Below are 12982 nucleotides of genomic sequence, written 5' to 3'. Positions count from 1 at the left end.
TCCGACCACGAGAATTCATAAAGATCACCCTTTGGAGAATGTGATTGGTGATGTGTCCTCCGGTGTACAAACAAGACGTAGCTTGAATGAGCACACCTGTGTTTACACAAGCATCAAGGAGACAGGAATAATCAACGAATGCTTGTACACCTGCTTTATCAGCCAGATTGAACCGAAGAATTATCAAATGGCTCTCAAGGACAACTCGTGGGTCGAAGCTATGCAAGAAGAGTTGGCTCAATTCAAGAAAATGGAAGTTTGGACTTTGGTTGAAAAACCGAAGCATGTGCATGCGATAGGCACAATATGGGTGTTTAAGTGCAAGAGAGATGAGAAAGGGATTATCATAAGAAACAAGGCGAGGCTAGTCGTTGTAGGTTCCTGGACGGATCTTACACGAGATATCCCGATATACACAGGTGCAGAATCCCTGTGTAGATCGTTACGGACGTAGAATATTAGCTCACGAACACACGTACACACAATACGAACAACCACACATTATATTGATAACTTAAACCGAGATGCTTACAGACTCACGTCAATAGACTCACACGTAACTGAACTCGATCAACCAAAACCTAAAAATGACCAACACTGAAACAGTAACTCGTAGGTTACTTAAATACACGACAACTTCGCCTCAGGCGAAGTTGTCAATAACTTCGCTCGTTGAACAAGTTCGCCTAGGCGAACTTGTCAACAACTTCGCTTGGTTAACAAGTTCGCCTAAGCGAACTTGTCAACAACTTCGCTGTTACACAAACAATTACATAAACAATATTACAGACTCGATTACAAACTTTATACATATGAACTACTGACATCTATGTACCAACAGACTCCCCCTTGGCAGTAGCTTCATATCTTGATCTTTCAGCTCTTGTCTTGTAATCCTGTATCTTCATGCGTGCACTCCTTCTCTCACACACACCGTCACAACTCGTTGATACTTTCTTGCTTCATCCTTCCAAGCTGGAATATAAAAGATCTTTTTCTCGTTGAGCATCTTCAGATCAGCTTGCGATAAGTTGACAAGATGCATCGGATCGTAAATTCTAAGTATCTCTTGTTCATCCTCATCTTCCATCACAGCTTCAGCAGTCTGGCAATCAACGTACCACCATTTTAGATTCTTCAACACATCTTGAGGCATATTCTTCATTGGAACCTCCTTGATGCATCGGATCAGCTTGTACTTCATCACCATCCATGGCTTGCCATCTGCTCTCAATCCCCTCTCTGTATCCTCCACAAGCTTTCCCTTCTGTGGCTTTAATAGTTCAAACTTCTTTTCTTTTACGCCTTCTTTCCACACAATCTTCTCAATCATTCTTGCCATATTGTTGTTACTTCTGTTTATCAGGCCCAACCTGCCCAAATCTTTTACCTCGCATTCCGGCAACGTGTTGAAAGATCTCAACATTCTCTTGAAGTATTGAATGCCATCATAACGTTTTACCACAAATAACTTGATTTGTTCATCATAAATCCAACAGATGATTCCCTTCTTCGCCTCAGCATAGCCTTTAATGTTATAGCTTTTCTTGAACATGGCTGGAACAGCAGGCTTCTTGGTCTTGATAAACCAATGAGCACAGCCTTCCTTCCACCTAGGCTGCTCCTCCCACTCAGTAGTCTCATCATTCTCAGCCCTCACATCTGCTTTCTCAACCTCAGGGATCTCGTGTTCGACATTTTCTTCCACAATCTCTCCTTCCTCTATCACATCCTCAACAACAATTTCTGCACCAATCTTTTCAATCTCACTGATTGGCAGAACATCTTCATCAAATAATACATCGTCGCTGAACATGTCATCATCAAGTTCCTTCAGCGCATCGATCACGTCATCATCACCACCAGCCGCTTCGGTAGACTCCCCCTCAGCTGTGGAAGCCCCAAGAGCTTGTGAGGTTCTTGGCAGCTCACCACCTGCACCTTCCGGTGCATTGGGATCATCGTCTCGGTCTTCTCTACGCTTGGTCCTCAACTCATCTCCTCTACAGCTCATCTCCCCCTGAGATGCCAAGAACTCCTTCAAGGCATCTATTATTTTCCCGTGCTCAGCCAGGAGGGATGCCTGCAGTTGATTTGCTTCCACTAGGCTTTGAATAGTCTTTGACTGCTCAGCTACAATCCGCTCTAGTGAAGCTATCCGTTCCGAGTCAGAACTGGGCGTGTCCGCAGGTGGTACCGTACCCGATACTCCTGCAGCAGTGGTGACCGTAGACTCAACAAATCGTGCTACTACCACCGGTGGAGTACGCGTTTGAGGTGGTAGAGACACAATTTCTGGAGCCGACGTCTGGACGGCTGTGATCTGTGGAAGGTCAGCCGACGATGTAGCCACTACGGGAACACCCGTAGCGCTTGTACTCGATACCTGCACAGAGGTAGGAACAAGGGACATACCAGACAAGGCAGGTGGAGCAAAACGTGCAAACCTTGAAGTCTCTCCTGCTCCTACACCCATACCTGTCGTTTCCCTTCTTGATCGCTTTCGCACCAGCTGTACAGCCTCTTCTTCATCATCTTCCTCATCGTCGTCATCGACAATTCTCTTCTGCTTACCCACCGTTCTCTAATGTCTCACCATCATCTGTCTAGCCTCTTCCATCACCTCATCAAAATATGCTTGTGGACCCGAGACTTGAATGTTCTCATGTGGATCAAATCGGTCCATATCAAACAACCCTTGCCCGCCGAACATGGCGTCAAGATCAATCTCAGAAGCTGGCACAGCAGCAGATGCAGCAGAAGATACAGCAGGCGCAGCTGATACAGCCTGGGGTGCTGCCGCCTGTTGTTGTCTTGGGTCCCTGAACTCGTCCCCTGCCGCAGGCACATACTCCGGGTTAATAAGATACCCAAAAAGCGGAGTATGCCTGGGACGCAGCTCAGGCTTGCTTCGTGCGCTGGAAGTGCGACACTGAGCAAAGATACGTTTCGTCACACATTCCACGTATCGAATAGGGCGTCTTTGAGGTAGCGACGGAGCCACGTGATTTAAAATCATCTGTAGGAATCGTGGATACGTCGTAAACCGCTCACGCGCCACAGCCCTCCTCTGACGATCGATCTCGTAAAAGATCATCTGACTAAAAGAATATCTTTTATTGTAAGTCAGGGCAGTCATAGCAGACTGCATCGTCGCACCCATTCCATCAGTGCCCGCCTTCCGTCCCGACATACAGACTATCATGACATGCATTAGGAAGCGCCACTGATCTAATAAAAATCCTTTCCTTCGCTGTGTATCCCCTAAGAGACCTGAATACCCCATCCTTAGGAACGCGCCATCACGAAAAGGAGCAACAAACTCCGTGGGGTCATCTCTTGTTTCTTTTCCAAATTGCAACGCCACCCGTATGTGTTCAGAGGAAAACTGAACAACTTGACCATTAACGGTGGCTCGCATCACCGGGGGCTCAACCCGGCAATCATACTCTACCGTCTGCCAAAAGTCTTCAATATTCGGTAGTGAAATAGGCAGCGTAGTTGTGATAGCGTGAAAAATTCTTGAGCGCAGGAGAAAGGTGGTTATCTCCCTGTAGTCCTCCACGCCTTTTGCATCTGGATCTAGAGTGATGAACTGGTTATGTGCTGGAAAGAATTGCCTCTGATCGTCACCGTCATCACCACCAGCTCCTCCAACAGCAGCCATATCTGCACTAAACGAACTAAGTTAGATAACCGTTAAGCAACTCACAAGTTCGCTTTATACCATGAGCGAAGTTGTGATCAAACATGTATAGGCGAAGTTAAAGATGAGGCGAAGTTGGGAACAACTTCGCTTCATCTGTAAGTTCGTCTAATTAAATTTAAGTAAAATGATCAAGGCGAAGTTGATGTTAACTTCGCCTTATCACAACATCGCCTCAGGCCAAGATAAGTTTTAGGCGAAATTAAGCTTCAGGCGAAGTTGCGGATAACTTCGCCTCAAGCGAAATTAAGCCCCAGGCGAAGTTGCGGATAACTTCGCCTAAACCCTAACTTCGCCTTCATCTGAAACGGCGACTGTTCAGATTCAAACGGCCAAAAATCCGATGATTTCGCACGATTTGACGATCCAGGAGAGAAGAACACAACATATTAATGTTATTAAGACGAAAAGTTCGTCCATGAACACGTAACACAAGTTTGAAAAACTCGGTTTTGAAGGTCTGACGACCCGAGGTCTCGAACCGGGTAAAAACTTCTATGAAAGAACATGTTAGTGATGTATATCGACAACACGTACCCTCAAGTGATAATCGAAACTGGAAACGAAGATCGAAATCGGAATAGGAATCAAGTTCGCCGGAAAATTCTTAAGTTCGCCGGAAAATTCGGAGCTTAAGTTCGCTGATAATTTTGAAAATAATGAAAATCACTGTTTAAAAATCCTTATATAGGGTCAGTGTAGTTCAGGCGAAGTTACGGATAACTTCGCCTAGGCGAAGTTAAGCACAAGTTCGCCTGATTCAACAATTTCGCCTATAATTTCAAAATCAAACCTTTAAGTTTGAACATTTTGCAATTAACATTTAAAACTTCCAAAAAGAGTTAAACAAATATGATCATGTCTAAGTAACCAGTTATAAAATAATACAACTACAAAAATAGGAAAAACTTATAAAAATTTAACGAATAAGGGATCAAATTTCAGTCTAGTCAGGGACACCACGTTTTAGAAAAGATCCTAACAGGAATCATACTAACTACGTGACTGTTACATAGATCTGTGTTTAGCTGTATTATGACATATAGAGACAGGTTGTAAGCAGGTAATATACTTAAGATGGTTTTCATCATTTCTGTGATACGAGTTAGGTTCAATTAATCCATAAAATTTAAGTGGGCAACAACTCAGAAATATTGATGCCTCCTATCTATCCTCAAAGAGTATTTGGCTTTCCCCAAGTCACCCCGAATTGACTTCGACCCATAGTGTCTGATTAACTTGTAAGTATTCTATGTCTGGATCCCGTATTTATTCTTACTCCATGATTGAGAAGTCTCGATATCTTGAACTCTCTAATGTTACAATAACTTCATAAGTACTATTATTATTATTATTATTATTTTTCTTAAACATACTTATAGACTTCAGAGTAATAAATAACTGCAAGTCCCGAATCTGGATCACTGCAGTGTCTTGAAACTTTTTCTTCACGGGAATCAGAACACTTACAGGCTCGTGTATGACTGGGTAATCACTTTTCTGCCTATCATTCGGAAAGATATACATGAAGACACGCAAAACTCTTAAGGAGTTTCCACATAAAATCAAGGAAACTTTAATTTGTATCACATCTACTTTTACGCACCATAAAAAGTTACCATGACTTACAATGATTGTCCTAAAGCCTTTTAAGCCTAATAACTTCACCAGTTAAGCACACAAAGTTAGTATATATATCATTTTCCAAGGTTGGATCAATTTTCTGTTAAACATAGCAAAGAACTTCTTACGAAGTATTAGACTTGAAAAGTAATTTCATTTCCCCAAAAAAAAATTTTGACTTCAGTCACCCCGATCACGTCAAAGCCTTCAGGTAAACGGCAATCCTGAAGATCCCATGGATCAACTGGACCGACCACATACAAGTATGTGTCCTTCTAACTATGTATGACCGACTAATTTTTCAGCGACAGAAAGAAAACACATCATAACCGCCCCGGTCACTTTCAGTCATCTGGTTAATGGCGACCCTCATTCTCTAAGTAGAAACGAGGACCAAAACATATCCGAGGATATGTCCATCAATCTGAGGTAACCGACTAATTTTAAGCAATAGTGATGTTTTTTTTTTTTTTTTTTTTTTTTTTAAATGAACACAAAAACATGGTTACTCGAGATTGATCATCCCGTTCAGCTCAATTAGGTTTTGAAATCTGGATTTATCAAACGCTTTTGTAAATAAATCAGCGAAATTTTCCAGCGTATCGACCTTTTCGACCTTGATCAGTTTCTTCTCAGCACAATCCCGTATGAAGTGATGACGAATGTCAATATGTTTAGTTTTACTATGCTTCACGGGATTGTTAATTACTGAGATGGCAGCAGTGTTATCAATTAAAATAGGAGTGAGTAAAAATTCAGACCATAGTCGCGCAATTGTTGCTGAATCCACAAAACCTGAGAACAGCAGTTGGATGCTGCCATATATTCAGCTTCGCACGTTGAGATTGCGACTGACGTCTGTTTCTTGCACTGCCATGAAACTAATCTTCCACCAAGAAACTGACAACCTCCAGTTGTTGACTTCCGACTCTGATTGCACCCTCCATAATCAGAGTCCGTGTAAGCGACCAGCTCCAAGTCACCTCCTCTCGGGTACCACAACCCCAGCTTCGGCTTGCCCTTGAGATACCGCAGTATCCTCTTTGCACCTTTCAAATGAGATTCTTTTGGATTTGCCTGAAAACGTGCACAAAGACAAACAGCAAACATTATATCAGGCCTAGATGCAGTTAAGTACATTAAAGAACCTATTATCGCCCGATACTGAGTTGGGTCCAAATCTGCGTCACCGTCAGTTTCAGCTCCCAACTTGTGGTTGACGCAAATTGGAGTGTCAAATGGAGAAGAGTCCTCCATCTTGAAACGCTTGAGGACATCATGAACATATTTTGTTTGATGAATGAACATCCCATCCTTCTTTTGATCAACCTGCAATCCTAAAAAGAACGTTAGTTCACCCATAGCACTCATCTCGAATCTTTTCTTCATAACGGCCTCAAATTCCTGACACATGGAGACTCTTGATGCAGCAAATATAATGTCATCCACGTAGACTTGAACTAGCAGGAAGTCACATCCTTCTCTCTTCACAAACAAAGTACTGTCGATCAAACCCCTTTCAAAACCATTTTCTAGCAAGTAGTCCGATAACGTTGAATACCAGGCACGAGGTGCCTGATGTAATCCATACAGCGCCTTGCTCAACTTGTATACGTGATCAGGAAAGTCTGGGTCAGGAAAACCCGGAGGTTGCTCAACATACACAACCTCATCCACTTTCCCATTGAGGAACGCACTCTTCACGTCCAACTGAAACACTTTCATCTTCTTGAACGCAGCAAACGCCAAAAACAATCGTATCGCTTCCAACCTGGCCACCGGAGCGAACACCTCATTATAGTCTATCCCCTCTTGCTGATTAAATCCTTTAACGACAAGCCTCGCCTTGTTTCTTATAATGATCCCCTTATCATCTCTCTTGCACTTGAACACCCATTTTGTGCCTATCGCATGCACATTCTTTGGTTTTTCAACCAAAGTCCAAACTTCCATCTTCTCGAATTGAGTCAACTCTTCTTGCATGGCCTCGACCCACGAGCTGTCCTTTAAAGCCATTTGATAATTTTTCGGTTCAATCTGGCTTATAAAGCAGGTATACAGGCATTCATCGATTATTCCTGTCTCCTTAATGCTTGTATAAACACAGGTGTGTTCATTCAAGCTGCTTCTCGTTTGTACACCTGAGGACACATCACCAATCACATTATCCAAAGGATGATTTTTATGAATTCTCGTGGTCGGAACAGAACCGACATGCAAATTATCTTCCAAATTAGAAGAGATCTCATCAATGGTTGTTTCATGCTGAGAGTGAAAAGGATTGATAAATTCTTCTTCAGTTGAGGCAGCAGGGGTATCAATAGTGTTTGATGAGGAAGGTTGACATTTTTCAATCAGCTGTCTTTGCAATAGATTTTCTTCCTCATCGAGTATCATCTTCGTCGCAGCTCTTTCTTCTTCTTCAGAAATCTCCAAATCCGGTACGTTAAACGACTTAAAAAGCTTAACATAGTCGAAAAGCTCAGCAGGTCCATTGCTTGGTTTTGGCGGTTGGTAACTTGTGATGTCAGTGTTACATACCACCTCCACCTTGCAAGTCGAAGTATTGAAGACACGCCTGTTGGGAGTCCCAACAACATAACCGACTAAGATTCCTTCATCGGCTACTTCTCCAAATTTCGAATTTGTCTTCAAGATCGAACAAGGAGACCCGAATGGTTCCAGACCACTCAAGTTGGGCTTCCTTCCATGCATAAGCTCGTAGCAAGTTTTACCAAGTCTCTTAACGGTTAACACTCTATTCAGAACATAGCAGGCTGTAGCGACTGCTTCAGCCCAGAACATCACAGGAAGCTTCGAATCTGCAAGCATAGTCCTGGCTCCTTCAATTAAAGTTCGGTTCTTCCTTTCAGCCACTCCATTCTGTTGCGGAGTATACGGAGCGCTGTATTGATGTTCAATTCCTTTCTGAAGACAGAAGATCTCCATTTCAAAATTCTTGAACTCTGTCCCATTGTCACTTTTGATGAACTTAACTGTTTTACTCATGACGTTCTCAACTTTAGTAATCAAACTCTTCACCATTTGAGCCGTCTCATCTTTCGATTTCAGAAAATATACCCACGAGAATCGCGAGTAGTCATCAGTGATCACCAAGCAGTAAGAAGTACCTCCTAGACTTTTTACATTCACTGGACCGAAGAGATCCATGTGAAGCAGTTCTAGAGTACTGGCAATTGAGTTGACCTTCTTGGTGAGATGGGATTTCTTGTGTTGCTTTCCCTTCTTGCATGCAATACATTTGTCTTCAAAGTTAAAACTTTTCAAGGGAACGCCCATCACAAGCCCATTTTTGACAATGTGGTTCATCTTCCGAAGATGAATGTGCCCCATTCTCCTGTGCCATAGTTCGGATTCTGATTCGCTTGCTTTCGTCAACAAACATGATTCTCCCAAGGCCATTTCAGTAGACCTCATATCCATCACATACGTATTTGTATCACGTGGAGCTGTCATCACTATCCACTCTTCTGGTATCTGAAAACCAGGCTTCAACACGATCGCCTCATTCTTCGTGAAGTGAACAGTATACTCCTTATCACAAATCTGCGACACACTCAGCAGATTGTGCTTCAGCTCTTCCACAAAATTCACATTCTCAAGTGTCATCTTCCCATTGGACACCGTTCCTTTCCCGGTAATTCTTCCTCCACTTTCACCAGCAAAACTAACTCTGGCTCCCTGAACAGGTTTTAAGTCGTGCAACAAGTATTTGTTGCCCGTCATGTGCCGGGAACAGCCGCTATCTACAATCCAAAGACTGTGGGCAGCCCTGTTCAACTGTTCCTGCACAATAAAGCAAATGATTAGAATCTTGGGACCCAAGACCAATTGGTCTTGGATCTATACATCCCGTACTTCTGCTTTCCGAAGTTAGCATTTGAATAATTCCTGTCAGTCCTAGTAGGAAATCTCATTGGAGATTGAATGTGAGACCTTCCAAACCTATGTGTATTGAAAGTATTATATCTTACGGTTTGGTGATTAGCATTGTAAAACTGAGGTTTGTTTCTGTGAAAACCTGAATTAGTTATATTTTGAAACTTTAAAGGGTTTTCATTTTTAACAGTATTAAAATTACCAGCAGACTTATGCTCAGTTTTAATAGGCCTCCCACCTCTGAATTTCGGCGTCAGAGGACAATCTGCAACAAGATGTCCTACCTTATTACACCGAAAACAACACCTATACTCCATTTTCTTTTCAAATGTTGTTTTGGATGTAGAGGTAGTGTTACCAGCCGTTCGTCTCACATAAGGTGGGACGTACGGGTTGAGTGGAGTACTCTTTTTAGAAGTTGTATCTTTATCTCCACCAGTGGGTAACACTACCTTCTCTTTTGTCTTACCCGACTCGGACAACTTATCCGAATCCGATGAGACTGGACTCGTAACAGAAATATTTACACTTGAAACAGGCGAACTCGTTTCGCCACTACTAACACTTGAATCTTTACTTGTAACCTTGATAGGAATTGTCTGAGGAACTTCAAAATCAGCAGATTTCTGTACACTAGGGTTAAAAGTGTAATTGTGGTTATACGGTGGTGGAACCTCGTGATAACCAATTCCTCCTCTCTTTGTAGAGGTACCTTGATCACTAACAAGGTGATCAAGAATAGCTGAGGAATTTCGGAATTGCTCCAGTTTTCGGTTCAGTTCCACCACTTTCACCTGGTGGTCAGCAATCTGCTTATCACGTTCAGCAATCAGTTTAGTCTTTTCCTCTAAAACCTCATAACTAAGATCAATAACTTCAATTTTCTCAGCAAGTTTAGTTTTTAAGCTTTTAACATCTTTTTCACGTGCTTTAATTTTAACTTTGTAATTGTTTTCTCTTGCTTTCGTAAAGTGATGATCTTCTTTAAGAGTTTTAAATTCAGCATCTAAACGAACATACTGATCAGTCATGATAGCAAGTTGCTCAGACAAATTCTCACATTTAGTACAACTAGATTTAGAACTTACCTCGGAGCGTTGATCATCGTTATCTGCCATGAAAGCTTTTTCCTTACCAGCAGCTTTCTCTTCTCCGGTAGTCTTTTCACGTTCATCATTCTCAACCTTAGCCATATTTGCCTGTTCATTATTTTCATTCAAATGCAGGTTCCAGTTGTATTCACCTGCTTCTCTGGACAGCATGGCATTGACTTCTTTAGTACTTCCAGTGTGCTGTGGGGATCGGCCCTGACCACGCTCAACTCTCTCGTTTCTGCAATCTTTGGCGAAGTGCCCGTTTTGTTGACAGTTATAGCACCTTACCTTGGACTTGTCGAACCCTGGCCTGCCACCTACAAACTTTCTCCCCGTCTTCCTCATGAACTTCTTCACTCGCCTCACTATCATGGCCATCTGCGATTGTAAATCCATCTCCTCCAGATCATCAGCATCGATCTGGTCATAGTCTTCATCTAGCATCGCCGGATCAACCACCTTTCCTTGAATATAATTTTCATAAGAAGCAATAAATGAAGCATAGAGGCCAAACTGCTCTTCAGCAGATTTGACGCTCATTGGCATCTTTGAGTAATTATTGCTTGAGGAACTTGAAGATCCACCACTCTGGCTTGCTGTCTGTTGAGTACCACTAGATCCACCCACAACAAGGCAAACATCCCCATTTGAATTTACTGACACATGCCCCTCCTGTGAAGAATTGGCACCCGACTCACCTTTCGAGTAGTAGGCGACAGAGTAAGTTTTTGAACTTGTATTGGAGTTCACTTTCGCACCATACATACTTGGATCTTGAACCTGATCCATAGATGTTTCTTTCCTCACCATATTAAGCTCAAAAGTTCTGAGCTTGTTGACAGCGGTTTCAAGATCATAAGTAGAGAAGTCCTTGTCTTCTCTCATTAATACAGTATACATCTCCCATTTTGGTGGGAGAGCATCGAGAAGTTTTTCTACAATCTCTTCTTCTCGGTAGGAAATGGAGTAGTTACTCAATTCAGTCATGAGATGATAATATCGAGTGATAATATCATCAAGAGATTCGTTCTTTAAGTACTTAAAGACTGAAAATTGAGTTTTAAGCAGCTTTATCTTTGAGGCCCGAATGCCTACATTTCCTTCGAATCTGCTCTCAAGAGCTTCCCAAAGCTCTCTAGCCGATGTATACTTTCTGAATGTATGGAGGATCTCCTGCGGAAGAGCCATTGTGATTGCAGCATGAGCCTTGCTTTCGGCTTCGTACATCTTCTTCTCCTCCTCTTCCATTTTACTGTATTTCTTTATTTGGTCTCGACCCTCATACTGCATGATTGGTGGAATATATCCATCTTGGATGCATACCCACATTTTTGCATCCTGGTACTTAACATACTGTATGAACCGATCCTTCCACGCAACAAAGTCGGTTCCTTTTAGCAATCTTGGGGCCTTTGTGGCTGACCCCGCTTCAACTTCCATCTTGACAAGCTCTGAAATGTTGATTGACGACATCCTACTTGAAGACTAAGAAACCCGAATAAATTCTGAAATGGGCGAAGTTAGAAAAAATTTCTTCGAAACAGTACTGTAGGCGAAGTTAAGTATAACTTCGCTTAAGTAAAAACTTCGCTTGATCCTTTGTAAATTCGCGTAAATGGGCGAAGTTGAGAATAACTTCGCTTAGGATAAGCGAACTTAGAAAGTAAGCGAACTTGAAGAGAACATCGCTGAACGAGGCGAACTTGAGAAGAACTACGTTGAGTTAGGCGAAGTTGAGGAGGTAGGCGAAGTTATGAATAACTTCGCTTCTCCTTATATCTTCGCTGAAACCCTACGAATCCTGACGGCAACTTCGCCTGATGAACAGCAACTTCGCCTGACGAACTTGAACTTTCTGCAGATCTGAAAAACGGATTTTAACGACGATTTTGACGATTTGAAGGCTTAAACACACTGGTAGGAAGCTAGAATGAGCAAAAACACCACAAACTCGTCCCGGTAACACCTGAAATGGAACGAATTCTACACCCGCGTGAATATCCCGAACCACACAATCGAGCAAATGCTCTGATACCAATTGTAGGTTCCTGGACGGATCTTACACGAGATATCCCGATATACACAGGTGCGGAATCCCTGTGTAGATCGTTACGGACGTAGAATATTAGCTCACGAACATACGTACACACAATACGAACAACCACACGTTATATTGATAACTTAAACCGAGATGCTTACAGACTCACGTCAATAGACTCACACGTAACTGAACTCGATCAACCAAAACCTAAAAATGACCAACACTGAAACAGTAACTCGTAGGTTACTTAAATACACGACAACTTCGCCTCAGGCGAAGTTGTCAATAACTTCGCTCGTTGAACAAGTTCGCCTTGGCGAACTTGTTAACAACTTCGCTTGGTTAACAAGTTCGCCTAAGCGAACTTGTCAACAACTTCGCTGTTACACAAACAATTACATAAACAATATTACAGACTCGATTACAGACTTTATACATATGAACTACTGACATCTATGTACCAACAGTCGTTAAAGGTTTTAATCAACAAGAGGGGATTGATTATAATGAAGTGTTCGCTCCTGTCGCAAGGTTGGAAGCCATTAGATTGTTTTTGGCGTTCGCTGCTTATAAGAAGATGAAGGTATTTCAGTTGGATGTGAAGAGTGCGTTTCTGAA

Source organism: Bidens hawaiensis, unplaced genomic scaffold, assembly GCF_021521415.1.
Source record: "Bidens hawaiensis isolate Kalapana, Puna unplaced genomic scaffold, B.hawaiensis_p1.1 tig00008893_1, whole genome shotgun sequence".
NCBI classification, from domain to species: Eukaryota; Viridiplantae; Streptophyta; class Magnoliopsida; order Asterales; family Asteraceae; genus Bidens; species Bidens hawaiensis.
The sequence above is the reverse complement of the archived record's forward strand: the minus strand, read 5'-3'. Positions refer to the sequence as shown.